The sequence below is a fragment of the Myotis davidii genome, unplaced genomic scaffold, assembly GCF_000327345.1.
Source record: "Myotis davidii unplaced genomic scaffold, ASM32734v1 scaffold116, whole genome shotgun sequence".
NCBI classification, from domain to species: Eukaryota; Metazoa; Chordata; class Mammalia; order Chiroptera; family Vespertilionidae; genus Myotis; species Myotis davidii.
In genome coordinates, this window is record NW_006290632.1 from 1660997 (window position 1) to 1677626 (window position 16630).

Sequence of the window (16630 nt, forward strand, 5' to 3'; positions counted from 1 at the left end):
TGACTTCCACATATGATTTTTTTAGGGTGAAATTAGATCATTCCCTGCAGCGCCTTGTCTATTCTAAGTGTTCGGCAAATGTTAGCTTTTCTTTCTCCCTCTTTGGGTCATATTTATACATTGGAGTAAGCTGTTTTATAATAGGCACTTAATTTTTAAAATGTCTTAAGTAGATAATAAATAATAAAAATAAGTGTCTGCTACAAAAATGTGATTCATTATTATGATGCTGTTAGGTAAATTTCACATTTTTATTATGGATTCACAGGCACTTGAATAGACTAGTTCACGCTGGCATGTTATTTTTGTGCCTTATTTTGAACCCATTTTATATAGAGAGAAATTAAGAAATAGGGAAAAGCTACTCAGAATTATAAACTAGAAGAGACAGAAGTCCTATAACAGTGTCCTCTAACTCCTACGTAAAATCTTCCTTTGTTAAAACACTGCGCTGAAGTATCCACACAAGTCTCATTTACATCTATAGGCAGGTATGAGCTTCTGTGTCAGGTGGTGCATTTTGCTGAAGTCCGCTAACAGCCTCTGCACTAAATTCATAATGAGATTAAAATCTCCTGTTCACAGAACAAGAAGAGTTGAGAATGTGTAACAAAAGCCCTTTTGTCTCATCATATTAATGTTGATGCCCTTTTATCCCAGAACTTGGCTGAAGCTGGAGCCAAAATCTATACTGGTTTAATTTTAAGTGGCCTTGTGAGCAAGTGTGTACAGACAGTGAAGAACTGAAAGGTACTTATGGCACTCACGCTCCTGGCTGTGGGCTCTCAGATGGAGCTGGGCGTTCTCACAGCAGGTTGAATCCACATGCTTAATGTTTCTATGAAGGAGGAGCTGAATTTTTAGGTCTTTGCCACTTGCTTTTATTGCAATCACTAAGGCAAACTGGATCCATGAATGAGCTTAATAGGATTAGATATGGAAAAAAAAAAACACAAATATTCTAATTTAATTTGAAAGGAGCTCTTCAGAAAGTAGACAAATGCTTTTCTTCTCTAATGTGTTTAAATAAAGAATATATAGAGACTGTTTGATAAGATAAAAAATTAAGTCATAATATACAGTCTGATGATCTGCTAGACCAAAGATAGCAATTATTTTGTGTGTGTGTGTGTGTGTTTTAACTAATACATATATTCCTATTCGAGTTTAAACTCTCTCTCTCTCTCTCTCTCTCTCTCTCTCTCTCTCTCTCTCTCTCTTTATTATTATGTTTGGAGAAGCATGGTTCTTCATTGTTGAAGGGAAAAAAACAACATTAGGTACCACAGTGATTTCTCCCCTGCTGTAGGCCACCAACTAAATTAAATCATCATTGGTGACAGTGGCTGCCGATTCTCTCACAGAGGTGCTTGTGGACTGGCTCAATTTGAATGAGCCAGGCAAGCTCCAAGCTCATGCACAACCTCACTCAGGTGTGCCGGCCTGGCCAGGCCTCTGCTGCGAGGAGAGGTGAAGAGGGCTTGATCTCTTCTAGGAGCTCTCTCCAGGGGTCTATTGCTAAGATCTGCCTGAAAGCCAGCAAGTGACATTCCCTGGTGTGATTGAGTTTTAATGTAAGATTACAACCATAGATCAAAGTGAGGAGGACATTTGGGCTGGGGCTCTTAAGAATTTTAGAGCCGGAGCATAAAGAAGTTAATTATACCGTGTGATTTAGGGTTGTTTCTGCACATGTCACTCACTAGCAAGGCTTGTCCTCCAGCCTCTCTAAAGGGCTTTTGTCCTCTCCCCCGCCCCTATATTTCTTATTCTGTAGTATCTAGACCTTCTAAAGCTGTGATGAAAGAAATCAGAACTATCCTATAAATTGCTTTTCCCAATAATGAAGATCTGCTTTTTATACAAAAAGCATATTCTGGATTTGTTATCCCTGAATACTGGAACAACAACAACAACAAAAGAACAAAATGGGGCCAGCAATCTGTTAGAGTCAAAGTCCTTTCATTCTCACTTCACCAATTCAGATTTCATGATAATTAGACCCCAGCTGAGCTTACTTTTGCTCTTGCATTGTTGACCTGTTTTTAGAGAGAGTTAGAATAACAGGATCCTGTTCCTTATCTGGAGACCTGTATGGAAATTCAGCTGCAGGGTTTCTGAAGAGTTGAACCTTCCCAATGATCAGCTCTACTTCCTTTTATGAACTAAGGTTGCTCTGCAGCTCCTGCGGGTTCTCTTTTTGCCTTGGCTACCAGGGGCCAGGTTCCATGCTCAGTTACAATTGCCCCCTTTAGCCTGCGTTTCTGGAAAATGTGCCCTTTTTGTAATTGGCTGGCTTCTTACCCAAGTAATAACAGATTCGTGGTTATTTTTCTACAGTTTATTGCCAGTGAATGTATGTTACATGAAATCCTCTTTATGAAATTTGTTTTTGAACTTTAAGCTTTTTGGTCATACAAGGCATAGGTGATCATTTTTTTTAATATTAGAAAATGTAGAAAAGCAAACAGAAAAGTGAAAATGACCCTTAATGTCACCAAATCAGGGAATAATTTGCTTTTAACATTGTTGTGACTTAATCTTCTATGGCTCACCTCAAAATTGGGTTAATAAAGAGACTCTACCCATAATCCAGCCTCGCTGGGCTTCTGAGAGTATAAACCATGTTAATCCCTGAGCCATACTTAGGACATTCCAGGCTGAAATGAGTCGATGGGGCTTAGCGCTTATTGCTGGTATTGGTAGGCATTTTACTCCAGACCTTTTTTTCTAGGCATATGTAAAATCCGTTTTGGAAGTAAGTACGAGCATAAATTCAGTGGAATCGTGGTTTTGAGAGCTGCAAGGGGTCTGCGTTATCTAATCTAGTTTCTCCACAGGGGGATGTAGGAAATCAGCTGGGGAGTTCTTTTCAAATGTCCTATTCCAAAATCCCATGCCAGCACCTACTGGGTCAGAAACTCTAGGAATACATATGTGGATGTGGAGGGGGGAATGAGACGATTCTGATGGGTGTGCCTAGTGGTGAGAGCCACTGAGCCGTAGCCCCATCTCCTTTGCCAGGTGCAGAGGGAAGCGCCCTGGAGGCTGAGTGAGGAGCCTCAAGATCACACAAGTGTTCCCTTAGAGCTGGGCTGAGCCCGTGTCTCCAAACCGGCCCTGGGGCTGCTCCCACAGCTTAGTTGGGGGGGGGGATGGGGGGGGACACACCGGGCGTGTTCAGAGGTAAGCATTTAGCAGCACAGTAATCTGTTCTATGCAGACAGTTGCGATGGTATTCCCTGTTAAGTTATGCCATAGTGTTTGCAAGCAGTCAGGTCAGGTTACCAAATATGCAATTGTTGAAAGTGAAAACAGACAAAGAAAAAAAAAGCTCTGTTTGCATTCATTTACTTATGCATTAGTGAAACATGAAAGCATTCATGTCTCACTAATTCAGTCTGACCTTCACGCGTCAGTCTTAGTGAAATTTCACTGCATTTCAGCTCCTACGTTTAGATGATTCACTGAGTGGGGAGAAGAGGAAGTTAGCTATGAATTTAAAACTCCTCATTGGGTACCTTGCAGTGAAACTCCCCGTGCCTCCGTTGAACAAAGAGGTGTTCTGCAGCAGGGAGTTCCCATCTGAGAACAGGTAGCAGAATGTGGTGCTTCTTGTCCTTCAGGAAGCTCAGTTCCCCTTAAAAAATACAAAAAACTGTGTGCTGTGCCCTGGCCAGTTGCTCAGTGGTTAGAGCACTGGTCCATGAACCAAAGGGTTGTGGGTTTCATCCCAGCCCTGATGAGGCACCTGCAGGAAGCAACCAATGTCTCTGTCTCTCTCTCGTCACATACCCTCCCTCTGTTGTGCTATAAGTTGACCTGTGTTTGAGAAACTACTAGAAGAAAAAGCCAAGCGCTTGAGGGCTGCAGGGACTAAGGCTGTGATGGGTGGTATGTAATGTTAACTATTACCCATACAGCAACAGGCTTGTATGACACTGCCCTCGCCACTGCACATGACTGATTCTGTGAGGATCTACATGTAGGTGCTTAGATGTCTCACCGCGCCTGCCTGACACAAACTAATGATGTAGACGGCTAAACATGGTGACATGATTAAACAAGATGTTAATTAGTGGGTTCTCTAGGAGTCTTGATCCTTCCTTTTAACAGCCTTGCTAGGCATGTACGAAAGTTAAAGAGACAGAAATGGCTGTTCCCTGTTGCAGCATCTGTTCATGGCAAGGGGGATTCAAGAGAAAAGCATTTAAACTACCCAGTAAGACATATCAGGTCCATCTTCTTGTCCAGGGGTTGTCCAGACCCATGTCTTTGTGGGAAGGGATATGGCAATTTTCCTGCAACCGGTAATCATTTGTACTATTACTTAGTTGTCATGTATTGATGATCCCATTTCAATCAAACATATCTCATTCAGAGAGCTTTTGATGGGAGAAATTTTTGGAAGGGTTTAGGAAGGTTAAATCTGTGAGACATGGCTTCCATCTGGAATGCATTAGCTGGGAAGATTTATTAGTCAGAGTGCCTCTGCATAATGTTCCATGGAAAGCAGGCCCTGCATCTCATTTCCAGCGTGATGTCTATATGAGGAGTGATCTTTGAAATATCATAGGTGACAATCAAGTTTGTTATAAAAATAGTAAATGCCCAGGATTTTTCATGGCGGCTATTTTAAATCCCTCATGAGGGCTGCTAAGCAGGTAGTTGATTTGTTGACAAATGATAAAACTTGAGGAATAGCAACATGCATGAAATTTTAAAATGGAATGTCCTTTTTAAGCTGAAAAAGACTATTAGAAAAATGATGGACATTTAGTATTTTCACTTTATCTATGGACAAGATAGCCTTCGCAAATAATGGGGCCAGTACTCAACTATGTGAAGAAGTGCATTTCCTCCTGATTAACATCTTTTTAAAGAGCTAGTGTTGTTGGTCAATAAGTGAGGCAGGGAAAGCTTTATAACGTCTCATACATTAGACAGCCTGAGACTACACTGTTCAGAGCTGTAGTGGGACTGGTATAAGTTAGAGATTATGGAGGTGCTAGAATTTTCTACTCTACTGATCACTGTGTGGAAGGAAGGCAGAGCTAGGATATAGCTCAGGCTTATGTAAGATGCTGTACTTTTAAAAGACAAGAAACATAAAAGCAAATATGGGGAAAAGTTTGAGCTCGGGCTGCAGAAATTGAAATCAGATGGAGGCCACCGCCTCCTCAGCTTCTTACTGAAAAGGCAGCTCAAGCCCCGGGAAAGGGTTAGCTCCTCCTCACCTGCCTTGTTCTCAGCGGCCAACATTGAGGTAACATAATGAGGCAGATCTGGTCCCACAAAAGCTTTTGATGGAGGCAATAATGACTTAAGGTGCCTTCCCTGGCTGTAACATACCTTCCTGAAATTGAAGGGCAAAGGATTAATGCCAGGTGAAGGGCGAGTCACCGTCCAAATATTTATCTGTGAATTTAGGTCACACCACAATGCCCAGTTGTGTCATTCCCTCTCAACGTAGGAAAAAGTGTTCCGTTTCCTGGATACAAGTTCAGTGCCAAACTGTTCTCCAAGGACTGCGTGGGAAATACTGCAGCTCAGCAGTTTTGTCTTACCCTCGTGCTGGGCTTCTGTGCCACGGGACAGCTCTGTGCCAGACAGCATGGAGCGGGAAGCAGCACCAGCCACAAGACGCATGTTAGAGTATGAAAAGAGGATTTACTGCAGGACCTCAAAGAGCGGTGCTTGGGTCTTTCACCTCCGGGGTGAATATTTACATGGTCCTCGGGTTGACAAGGCTACCTCCCACTACCAAGGAAGACATTCCCAGCAACCATCTGGCAGTCAAAATCTTTTATAGGTAGAATGCATTTGAAGACATCAGTTTCTTTTTGTCTTCCATTAGGCCTTAGCAGAGAATACCATTTCTTCTTTCCTTTCAGGCAAAGTAATACAGGGTCTCCACACACACATGCCTCAGACATACTTCCTCCAGCTCCGAATGGTGGGGTCCTTTGACACCCCTTACTGCAAACTTGTTCTCACCACCTCACCCATGAGTCCAACTTGCTTTCTGGACCTGCCTTGATGGGGTTGAGGGACTGTGCCTGATCTCCTCCCCAGCTCATGCCTCCTTTACTAAGTCTGAACAGCACACAGGCCAATCTCCTGTCCACCCCTTCATTGCAGGAACCTTGCATTAATCCAGGTCTTACCGTATCCTGGCATCTTTGTGTGTGATTTAATGTGAACTACGTAAAACCAAAATGGAAACCATGACAGATTCTCAAAGACACATCAGTTGGTCTTGCCTCTACCTTTGGCATATGGTTGGAAGTCCTTTCAACAACACAGTTATTGTGGAATAACTAATCCAAGAAGTTTAAATGTTATAGTAAGATCATCCTGGCCTTCCCAGCTGTCCAAGTTACTTCACTGCTCTGATGATATTTGTGTGAATTCCACTCTCCAACATCCACATCCCCTCAAAGTAATAATTTGTTTTTATTCATTATTCATTTACTTCTAGGCAGATAAAGTCTTGGACAATTTGCTAAAGAAAAACTCCTCCTTTTGATTCAAATAGCATTTCATTTTTTTAAAAACTTCAGTGAGTTGGAATTAATTTAATTGCTTAATTTAGACTTGAATGCATGGAAGTATTCTGAAGGAAATGCCAAAAAAAACTATAAGGAGAAATAATCAGTCTTTCTTTCATGTCACAATATAAACTGTTTTGATATTTTGAATCACTTTAAAATTTCTCTATTTTGATAGTAATTAGTAAAGTTGGCATAGATTTCCCCCCCATATATATCTTAGGTTTAAAATTTCTTTCAAGTCACACAAAGGAAAAAAATATAAAGTTCTGTGACTAAAGTTCTATGAATAAAGAGATTAATTTCACTAAATCTAGCAAAAATTACTTTCATTACAATTAAATAATGGTTTATTCAGAGTCATGGTATCTATGAAAACAGTTGCAACTGAAAATGGAGACATAACATTGCTAATTGTCATATCTGAAACATACACTTAATAGCTGTGGGATAATATTAGATTTAAAAAGCTGTTCCGGTCATCCTCTCAACCCTTTCCCAGTATGAAATTTTAACTGAATGCTCTGTGTATTATGAAAGACACCTACCAGTCATTTCAAAAATAATCAGTAATTAAATGATTAACCTGGTTGTTTGAGTAAATTTACTAGTTATATGATAGTTGCTTGTGTAGGCATGGGATAAAAAAAACAAACAAACTATAAAGTATTATACAGATATAAGGTGGTATTGATTCACATAACCTATGAGAAAGTCGGCATTATGAGTTGATTAGCATAATCCTAGAGACTTCCAGTAGAGACCATCAACAGTATTACAACATGGGCACTTACAGTCACTGTCATCTCAAATTCAAGACCTGGTTGGAATCAGAGATTCACCTAGTTGTGTAATCTGAGGTAAATCAGTTAATCTCTGACTCATCGGTAGAATGGTAATGCTTTTATCTCATAGTGTTACTAGGAAGATCAAAGGAGTGTTTTGTAAAGGCAGTGTACAAAAGTTAATTATTTCTCTTTTATAAACATGATCCACCCCTCTCATAGCAGCCTATCTTGAAAGAAACTATCTTAGAGCCCTCACTTAAATACCACTTTTTCTATAACACACACACACACACACACACACACACACACACACACACACACGCCTTTGGGTCAGTCTGCTTCCCTTTTGTGCAAATGCCCAGTAACCCTCTTTTTCCATATATAATTCCTCATTATATTAATCTGTTTACTCTCTGTCATACTTTCTAACCAACAGGTTCTTGAAGGTTAGAGATTATTTCTGCACAGTGCCCCACATAGTGCCTGGTTCACAATTGTCATTCAGTGATTACATGCTGAATGAGTGAATGACTGAATGAAAAACTATACCTAAGGCGACTGCTAGATCCTTCTTCTTATAGGAATTCATTGTAGCACCAAAGATGTAGCTTTCCACACAATGACTAGAAGGCCTATTATAGGTTTACTTGTATACATACAGTTCTGTTATGAGCATACTATTTTGTATTTTCTTATCAGTGACATTGGCAATGGAAAGAAAGGTGGTTTTGTAATTGCCCTCAGGACTCCAAGTCTAAACAGTCCCTTTGTGCTAGTTTGCTGGAGTACAACCTAGGGATCTCTGGGTTTTAATACACACTTCCTTCTGGGCAGAGTGAGTTGTGTATTGGAAAGCCCTAGGACGCATCCCTTATTTCACAGGTCAGGGTAGGCTGGCTTTAAATTACAACAGGAAAAAATAAAAGTTGATGACAGATAAAAATAAAATTAGCATGTATAGTGACACTAAAACAAGTAATAAAATCTAAGTTTCTCTCTCTGTGCTTTATTTTGCACTGTTTTCTAAATATGGTAACTAGGCAACTCCATGTTATAAAAGTAAATGTTTGGCTTCTGCACCTTCAGTATGCAATTATTCCCCCCGAGGCTATCACCCTGCCTCAGAATTCTAAGCTTTCCTATTGCATCCAAAATTTGTATAAGATGTTGATCCAGTTGTCTTCTGATCTTTCTCTATTGAGTTGGCCAAAAGAGGGAAATATTCATCTGATTTTCAGTGCTTTTCAGGGTCTGGACAAATGAACTGAGAATCCTATTTTCATATTGTATAAATGATTTATATCAAAATTATTTCTGTAATGCTTCTGCCTATTTCAATAAAATAGTTTTACGCTGACATATTTAATTTTTAAGGAGGAGATTTAACTTTGGGTGGTGAGTACATGGTGCAATATAATAGATCTTGTAACATAGAAATCCACATATGAAAACTATAGATTCATGTTGACCAATGTCACCCCAATCAACTTAATAAATAATTTTAAATATCTTGTCATTTGTAGCATTCTATATAATTGTTATTGTTAGACAGTAATAACTAACACCTATATACTAAATATGGTCCAAACATCTTAAAATATGTTTATAAAAGGTGTTATGAGTTCTAAGGGAAAATCACACCATTAGTGACGATTTCCTGGAGGAGGTGACATTTGCTTAGGGCAGGGGTGGGCAAACTTTTTGACTCGAGAGCCACAATGGGTTCTTAAACTGGACCGGAGGGGCCGGAACAAAAGCATGGATGGAGTGTTTGTGTGAACTAATATAAATTCAAAGCAAACATCATTACATAAAAGGGTACAGTCTTTTTTTTTCAATAGTTTTATTCGGGCTGGATCTGGCCTGCGGGCCGTAGTTTGCCCACGGCTGGCTTAGGGTGTTTATTCCCTGTGCGATTTTCTTTCTTTCTTTTTTTAAATTGTTTTATTGCTTAAAGTATTACAAAGGGTATTACATATGTGTCCTTTTTTCCCCCCCTTGATGATTTTCTTAAGCAGGACAATTGCCACGTTTACAAACTGACTAGCAGGTTCCATTGTGAAATCTGAGCTGTGCTTAGCATCCAGTGTTGAGGCTGTAAAACTAGGAAACTACTTCTGAAGCAACCACCAGGAGGAGGCCCAGCTCAGTGCTGGCTTGGCTCAGGCCCCTGATTCACATCCTGCTCTGTCATTTCCTCTTGGGGCAAATGGATTCATCTCTCTGACTTTCAGTTTCATTATCTGTAAAATGGGGACGCTAATAGTTTCATGACCGTGGGATAGTTGAAACAGTAGTGATATAAATGGAGCCCACGGTTGTGAATGGGTTGTGAATGTGTCCTAATACTTTCTAAGGGAAAAGCTACTTATGAGGAAACTCTTCCTGCCATTCATTCAGTCACAAATAATGGTGACTCTAACTTGGTTTATTTTTAGCCCTATTCTTGTCAAGGTCAAGCACTGGGTCAACTGGAAACCATCCTTACAGGAATTAGTTCACATGGGGATGTGTTGGAAAAGTTAAGTGGACTGGAGAAACCTGAGCTCTTGTCCCTCCTCTGTCTCCAGTTAGCTCAGCTGGGCAACATAAGGCAAGCCACACACCTTTCCAGCTACTTTTCTTACCTGTGTCCTAAAGGTGTTGGACTACATAATCCCCCCAGTGCTGTGATAGTCACCTGGTTGTCCTCTCCTTTTGGGCGCTAAGAGAATTGAGCACCATGTCCCCTTGTGGTTGGGTGGGACATCATAACAGTTCCAGCCGATGAACTGTGAGTGGAAATGGCCTATTTCATTCAGCCTGACTCATTGAATCACAAGACCCTCTGAAGTTCTCCTTCCCTCTTCATGACAGCGTGGTAGCTGCTCTGCAGCCTGGGCCTAGAGGAAGGATAGTATGGAGCAGAGTCCCAGTGATCCATGCTGAACATGAGCTTGAGTGAGAAATAAGCTACCACTTGTTAAACTCGTAAAATGAGGTTGTTACTGCAGCATAACCCATCTATCCTGAGTTGTCACAGGGACCTTCTAGCACAGGGCACGAGAGAAGACTTTAGCAGAAGGTAATGCTTGATTGAACTTACATGGTCCTGAGTATATGCTGTGGATTTGAATGATAGCTCCCACACTATGAGCCCTGTGATCTTTTGCTAGTTGCTCAGTCTCTCTGAATTTCCATTATCCTTTTACATAAAATGAGAGTAGTACTATTGGCTATCTTATTGAGCTGGATTAAATGAGATTTTACAATATATAAAATGCCTGGCAGAGAGCAGAGTAATTCTTATTATTCTAGTTTTAACATTCTGTAAGTTAATGATTTCATCATATTTCTGTCTTTCCTATTGAGGTAGGATGAGGAAGATTATAGGAAATTCAACAATGAACAGTGGCTTAGAAAGAACATTAAGGGGACTATGACTTTACCCTTTTAAGACCAGAGCTTCTGATGGGAATTGGAGGTGTTTCTGTTAGTGGGAGGTCATCACATCTTAGCCAGCCCATCTCTAAAAAGAGGAGTCAGAGCCACTAAACAAACTTGAAGCAATCCTTTCCTCAGTAGCCACCATCCAACTAGTGACTTTTTCTTATCAAATCTTCTTTGGGAAAAGAAATTATGTATTTGTCTTACCTTGGACCTTGCAAATTTATGTCACCTGGTGTGTTTTAAAACTTTCCAACAAACTCCATTAAATTGAGTACATAATAAAGGCAGTCACTCACTTGGGATATTTATAGGAAAACCCCCATAGAATGAGCATAATGGGAAAAATAATGAAGCAATAATTATAATTCTCAAGGCTAATAATTTTAATAATAATTTATACTTAAACAACTCTACCTACGGAGATCTCAAAAATTTCTAAATTTTAAGTTCCACATGCCTTACAGTTCCTAACACAATGCCTGAATCTAATATTCCTGAAACATTCAAACACCATCAGTATTATTAACCTTATTTTATAGATGGTTAAACGGAGGCAAAGAAAATATGCCTGAAGTCCTGTAATCCTTAGCAACAGATTTTTGACTCAAGTACCTATATCAAAAAGCAACCTGTTAGATCTTCACAGTGGAATAATTTATGTCTCAGTCTACCAAGGAGTTCAGCTGTGTTGCAGTAACAGCTGTAACTGGTTTATGTGATATGACCTATGGATTTTATTCAGAGTCATAGTATCTATGAAAACAGTTGCAACTGAGATGAAAGGTTTCCGCAGCACAAGGCCTGTTCTTGGTTGAAGTGCAAGGGAAGCTTCACATTGGATTCTTGGCATGGCCCATCCCAACTGCGTGTCCTAGCCAGAAGGTCACTGCCTGACATGCCCTCTTCCTTTGCAAGGTGAACCAGAGCCCATAAAAAGCTGTGGTCACTTCCACTGTTTGTATAAGCTTTTTTTTTTTTCTGTTCCATTGTGCTCATTCACACATGATATCCCAAAACAGTTAAATAAAATGAGGGATATTATATCTGTCACACATGAGAAAACGGCAGTTATGGATTCGCTTAATGCATTCATTGCTTTTTGGACTCTGGAGTCCCCTGGGCAGTGCCACAAATCTCCTTGGTGGCCCTTGGTTCCATATTCTGTGTGGGACTCTCTAGTGAAGCCAGCATGTGTATAAAAGGTTCATTATTATTGTTGTTAATTTTTTTTATTTTTATAGCTCACATGAATCGGCCTTAACTCATGCTAACAGTAAGGGCTGCACCGGCCAAGCACATTATAGTAATCTATTGTTGGAATAGCTAGCTCACAGAGATACAGTGAGTGTCGGAGGCCTTGCTTTCTGAATTAATGCCAAAGGACGTGTGTTGTAGCCAGCACAGAGCAGGCAGCCTAAGCCACTGCTTCTGTAGGAAGTTTTTTGAGAGACCCAGCCCTCCTAATTTTCCAAAATTCAGTTCGGATAGATCCCTGTGATTTCTGTGGGCTCACAGCTTGCATTGTGAGGAAGGTGAAGCTGGTAGTCATTTGTTCCCATAAACAGTGACTGTTGGTGGTTGCAGCGGTGACACAAGTTTGCAGAGCGTGCTGTCCTTCCCACTGGCCGAGCCTGGGGGCTGCTCTTTGATTTATGGGCACGAGGCTCCTTTTGGAGAGGAGCTGGGAACCGTTTGCACCTTCCTGTGCAACACCAAGCACAAAGCGTTTGTTCAGGGAACTGGTTAGTCCTGGATTGCATGGCAGGTTTCCTCTGGCAGCTTATGGAGTTGCCTGGACCCCCACACCTATGACCCAATGGACCTGGCACAACAGTAAGTGCTCAACTACTGGTCCCTGTTATTATTATCTTCATGTCATTGTTATTATAGTCCTTCCATTTGCTGCAGAAAGAGTAAGCAGGGCCTGGATTTAATATATTTAATGTGTATATGAGCACCATTAATCACACACTATTAAATTCTCCCAAAGTTCTTTTCATTGGAATGATCAATAATCAAACAATTTATGTATTTATAATATCCATTTGCACTTTTGTTTTTGAATAAGTAATGTCAGGGACAATCTGTTTTGGTTTTCAGAGGCAAATGTATTCTACTTTGCAGATAGTAGATGCTCAATGAATATTATTGAATGAATAAATAAGTAAATGAAATCTTTAAGTTTATCAACTCAATAAATTAAACTATTTTATTTGACCATGTTTAATAAGTCCTTTTTAAAAATTTACCTTTATAGTTGAAAATATTACAGATGTCCCTCTTTCTTTACAGCACTCACCTCCATCCACCCTGCCCCTGCCCCTCTCAGGCCTCCACCACACTGTTGTCTGTGTCCATGGGCTATGAATATATGCATATAAGTCCCTGGTTAATCTCTCCCCACCCAACCCCCTCTGAAAGTCATCAGTCTGTTCTATGCTTCTATGTCTTTGGATCTATTTTGTTCATCAATTTATCTTATTCTTTAGATTCCACATATGAGTGCGATCATGTGATACTTATCTTTCTCTGACTGGATTTTTCTCTTAGCATAATAATCTCCAGGTCCCTCCATGCTGTCTCAAAGGGTAAGAGAGCCTTCTTTTTTACAGCTGCATAGTATTCCATGGTATAATTGTACCATAACTGTTTTATCCACTCATTTACTGATGGGCACTTGTGCTATTTCCAGATCTTATCTATTGTAAATTGTGTGTTGCTATGAACAGAGAGTTGCATATATTTTTTTTCTGATTGGTGTTTCAGTTTTTTTAAGATATATTCCTACAAGTCAATCCCTGGGTCAAATGGCAGTTCAATTTTTAATTTTTTAAGGAAACTCCTTACTGTTTTCCATAGTGGCTGCACCAGTCTGCATTCCCACCAACAGCGCACTGGGGTTCCCTTTTCTCCACATTCTAGCCAACACTTGTTTGTTGATTTGTTGATGATAGCAGCTATTCCAATAGGTGTGAGGTGATAACTCTTGGTCATTTTAATTTGCATCCCTCTGATGATTAGTGACTTTGAGCATTTTTTCATATATCTCTTGGCCTTCTGTATGTCAGCTTTGGAGAAGTATCTGTTTACATCCTTTACCCATTTTTTAAAATTGGGTTGTTTGTCTTCCTTTGGTTAAGTTATATGAGTTCCTTATATATTTTGGAGATTAAACCCTTATCTGAAATAGCATTGGCAAATATGTTCTCCAATGCGGTGGGCTTTCTTGTTGTTTTGTTGATGATTTCTTTTGCTGTGCAAGAGCTTTTTATTTTGATGTAGTCCCATTTGTTTATTTTCTCCTTAGTTCCCTTTACCTTAGGAGACGTACCGGTAAACATATCGCTATGAGAGATGTCTGAGATTTTGCTATGGTTTCTTCTAGGATTTTTAGTTTCACGACTTACATTTAAGTCTTTTATCCATTTGAGTTTATTCCTGTGTGTGGTGTAAGTTGGGGGTCTAGTTTCATTTTTTTTGCCCGTACCTGTCCAATTTAAGTAGTTCTTAAAGCCCACTATGCTCAGTAGAGAGGTAATGTTTTAAATATGGACCCTGTCTTTAAGAAGTTTACATCAGTAAGGAGGTCAGTCACATGCATACAGGTAACTAAAACCAAGATTATTTACTCAGTTATGATGGCCAGTGCTGTTGTTATTAGCTTTTGTTCCTGTGCGCCAGGTACTTTTTAAAAAGTCTACATTTACTATCTTGTTATATCCTCACCAAAAAATAATCTATTTCTATCATTCCTATTTTAAAACTGAAGGAAACAAAGCTTAGGAAAGTTATGTACGTTGTCTAAGGTCCTATAGCCTCTGAGCAGTAGAGCTGTAGGATATAATATGCTTAGCCTGAGTACTAAGTTTACGAATGGCCATTATGCTCTTTTATTTGTGAAACATATTTGATGTTCTATTTATTTATATTTTCCCTTGTTTTAATTCCACTAAATAGATGGTATATATCGATTCTATCATTATTCAGTTGTATGTGTTCTTAGTTTATCCTTAGTCATTTGTGGAATTGCACAGGACCAATTAGCTACATCACAGATAATAAAATGCTCAATCCTGTGTCATCTACAGTAAGTAAGATAACAGTTGGAAACGGAGTGTCTGAGCAGTTGACACATGAGCTTCTTCAGAAGGATGAGTCTAATCAGAATGTGTAGCAGGTGGGGAGACGGGTGCAGCGTGAACAAAAACATAGAAGCAGGATGAGCATGCTCTGGAGGCTGCCGGCAGAGAGACAGGCTGACTGCCCAGGTGTGGGAGAGAAGATGGAACGGTTTGGAGAAGCAAGAAATGGCCCATGGGACCCCCAGGCCCCACCCCCTCAAAGGTTTGAAACATGTCAGAGGCAGAATTAGAAACCAGGTTCTTTTATATATTTTTTAATTGATTTTTTACAGAGATGAAGGGAGAGGGGTAGAGAGTTAGAAACATCGATGAGAGAGAAACATCAATCAGCTGCCTCCTGCACACCCCCTACTGGGGATGTGCCCTCAACCAAGGTACATGCCCTTGACCAGAATCGAACCTGGGACCCTTGAGTCTGCAGGCCGACGCTCAATCCACTGAGCCAAACCAGTCAGGGCAGAAACCAAGTTCTTTTGAGCACCAAAGCCAGGATCAATCCTGGAGGCCCCTGCCTTTCCTAACAAGAGCCTCAAATTCTAGATGTTTAGACTAGAAAAACACGAACACTAGAAAAAACATGATGTTCAGTAAGAAGATCGTGTTTTGCTTTTTTAACCTCTTCACAAATATTCACATAAAAGAAGTACAGTCACCAATTTGGTTATCAGATAATTATTATTAGCATGAAATCACTGTTGTTCATCTAGCAACTGTTCCCCTTTAGGGAAGACAGGGTAAGGCTGAGTAATTTGCTTATCCTCCTTGAGGGCCTTGATAAAAAAAAGTTAGGCTGAGAATTTCAGGACTGTAATATATTTGTTAATTGCAGTTCTTATGTATTGGTCCTCTTTTGCTAAATCTGTGAGCTGAAATAATATTAATGCTCCTAAAATTGCTGCTAGGCTCAGAATTGACCCTCAGAAACAGGCCACTTTAGTTAGTGTAAGCCTGGGCTGCCCCTGGGCCTGTGTGCACACACTCAGTAGCCAAATTTCCTACAAGAGAATTTAAGGAAGAAAAGACATAGATTTTGAAGCTTGGATTCTTCTGTATCTGGATTCAGCACATACCATGTCAAATATGTCTTTCCTTTTTTATACATCTACGCAGATGATGTCCTTATAAGAGTGTGTAAATTGACCAAAGAGCTAACTTTCATTCTCTGGGGGGAAGCAGATGGAAAATAATCTAGTTTTAATTAGAATTGAGATCCTGCTGGTAAACACTTAAAGGTTAAACTGCCCTGCGCTGGAGGAGAAACCATGGGGTTCATTCTTTTTTTTAAAATTTTTTTATTACAAAGGGTATTACATATGTGTCCATTTTTTACCCCTGCCCTAGACAGTCCCCTAGCCTCCCCTATCCCCCAGTGTCTTATGTCCATTGGTTATGCTTATATGCATGCATACAAGTCCTTTGGTTGATATCTTACCCCCCTACCTCCCGCCCCCCAACCCTCCCTGGCCTTCCTCTTACCATTTGCAACGGCGTGGATGGAACTGGAGAGCATTATGCTAAGTGAAATCAGCCAGTCAATGAAAGAAAAATACCACATTATCTCACTCATTCATGGATAATAGAGACCATTATAAACTTTTGAACGATAATAGATACAGTGGCAGAGCTGCCTCAAACAGAGTGTCAAACTGCAGCGGGAAGGCTGGGGAGGGTTGGGGGGCAGGAGGTAGGGGGGTAAGAGATCAACCAAAGGACTTGTATG

The 16630-nt window shown here is 40.2% G+C and overlaps 1 protein-coding gene and 1 long non-coding RNA gene across 2 annotated transcripts in view; both read left to right on the forward strand.

The window, feature by feature from the left end:
• Positions 1-16630, forward strand: part of NPAS3 (neuronal PAS domain protein 3) — an 815671-nt gene that overhangs the window by 451323 nt on the left and 347718 nt on the right. The gene's annotated exons all lie outside the window — the stretch shown is intronic.
• The window catches only part of LOC107183066, a 16851-nt gene continuing 16057 nt past the window's right edge, over positions 15837-16630 (forward strand). Inside the window, exon 1 of the long non-coding RNA XR_001513839.1 lies at positions 15837-15846. This is a non-coding gene — a long non-coding RNA (uncharacterized LOC107183066). The remainder of the gene's footprint in view (positions 15847-16630) is intronic.